The sequence below is a fragment of the Magnolia sinica genome, chromosome 10, assembly GCF_029962835.1.
Source record: "Magnolia sinica isolate HGM2019 chromosome 10, MsV1, whole genome shotgun sequence".
Classification (NCBI taxonomy): domain Eukaryota; kingdom Viridiplantae; phylum Streptophyta; class Magnoliopsida; order Magnoliales; family Magnoliaceae; genus Magnolia; species Magnolia sinica.
The window spans coordinates 2,361,239-2,362,982 of record NC_080582.1 but is presented as its reverse complement, the minus strand read 5'-3'; the positions used below and the strand labels follow the sequence as shown (position 1 = coordinate 2,362,982).

Genomic DNA, 1,744 nt, shown 5'->3' with positions numbered 1-1,744 from the left:
CAGGGTACTAAGGGAATAGATCAAGTCCAACTTCAACTCCTCGATAGTATTGTTGCCAGTTATACGGGTACCCCGAATATTCTCCTATCAAAGGGTCATGACTCGAAGAACTATCTTTCGGCTACCTGTACCCATGGGTAGAAGAGTGTGACTGAATGTCAGAGCTGCCATGACCATACCCGTGATATCCTGCATGAGCATAAGGTGGGACAGAGGTGGAGCTCCCCTGATCTGAACTTATGTCTATAGATGACAGGCTGCGTGTGAGAGCATCAGCCGCGGCGCGTCCAGCTTTCTTCTTCGAACGACGCTCGAACATATATCCGGGCTCTGATGCTCTCACCCTGGATGGTGGACAAGATCCATAATCCTCGTCCTGAGTGGCATGGTCAAAGCTCTGCTCTTTAGTGAACTGGCCAACGGATTATTGGCTCTGAGCTGTCATGTACCCCCCACCACTACCATCCCCACCCCCACTAGTACCACCTATACTAGTGTCGGTGCGTCCGTCCCCTCCCTCATCACCGTTGTCATCGTCGTCGTCGTCGTCGTCCCCAGGACCAGTGTCAAGTAGGGGTTGAGTCTCATCATCATCATCACTCACTACGACTTGATGATGAGGAGGGGGCCGTGATGATGCTTCCTCACCTTCTTTGGAACGTGTCGGAACTCCTCACCAAAGGATCAAAGGAGTCTGTATCCACCTTTTGTTCCTCTACTACCTGATCGACATCGATACCCAGAGCCGCTGCTCCCTCGGCTACCTGTGGAGTAAGGCCTCCCTCCGCATCATCTAATCAACTGATTTGACCCACTCATAAAGTGGGTCGTCATCATCATCACCTATCTGTGCCATCTTACCTATAGACAATAGGTCTAATGGGTCTTAATTTTTCTCCATGTCTCGGTCTACCCGCAACTGTCTCTCTCTTAACTTCATATTATAATGGCAATAAACGAGCTTTTGCAGCTTCTCATATGCTAGTCTTTTCCTCTTGCTGGTGTGTATGAGTGACCATGTGCTCCAATTCCTCTCAAAAGGTGAGAAGGATACAGTCTGTGCGAGAACACGGACTGCCAATAACTGCAGTGCGGGCGTGTCGACTCCGTACATCGCCCACCACTCACCTATATATCCATGAGGAACTTGTTTTAGTTTGAAATTTAAACGAAAAATGCAATTACTTAATTATGTTACCATACTCACACGACATCATTGTTTCAGTCGATGCTTTTGCTAGTGCGGATGAGAACGTACCCCTCGCATCCCTAAACCGCAACAACTGTAAACACGGATTCACAAGTCATTATTTTTAATCACTCATATTTCTACAGGCTATAAGGAATAAATTTTATTGCATTACCTGGTTATCGAAATCTGCTTGCGCTGTCAATTCTGGGAACAATCGTTCAAACGCCTCGTGAACGACCATCGTTAAATCTCGATTCTCATGGAGCTGACGTTTATAATGAAATTTGGGATTCAGGTAGTATGCTGAAACCCAAATATTAGTTACTTAGTTGTATTAACATGCAAACAGAAGTGATGCTTAAAGTACTCAGTTGTATTAACAAACTTACCAGCTTGGTGGAGTGGATGCTCAAGAGTCCCAGTCCATCGACGATCGATGATATTGATCACCCACTGATACGAAGTGGGGATTGCAGTCATTATCCCCTCTCTCATAATTCTCATAAGCTCATACATCGACCCCATCGAAGGCCACATCTCATTATCTACGAC

The 1,744-nt window shown here is 46.3% G+C and overlaps 1 long non-coding RNA gene across 1 annotated transcript; it reads right to left on the bottom strand.

The window, feature by feature from the left end:
- Positions 1-895: 895 nt before the first annotated feature.
- On the bottom strand, positions 896-1,744 carry LOC131257316 (uncharacterized). Its single transcript, XR_009177309.1, has 3 exons — positions 1,582-1,744; positions 1,208-1,495; positions 896-1,128 (listed from the first exon to the last, which is right to left on the bottom strand). It is a non-coding gene; the product is annotated as an uncharacterized LOC131257316 (long non-coding RNA).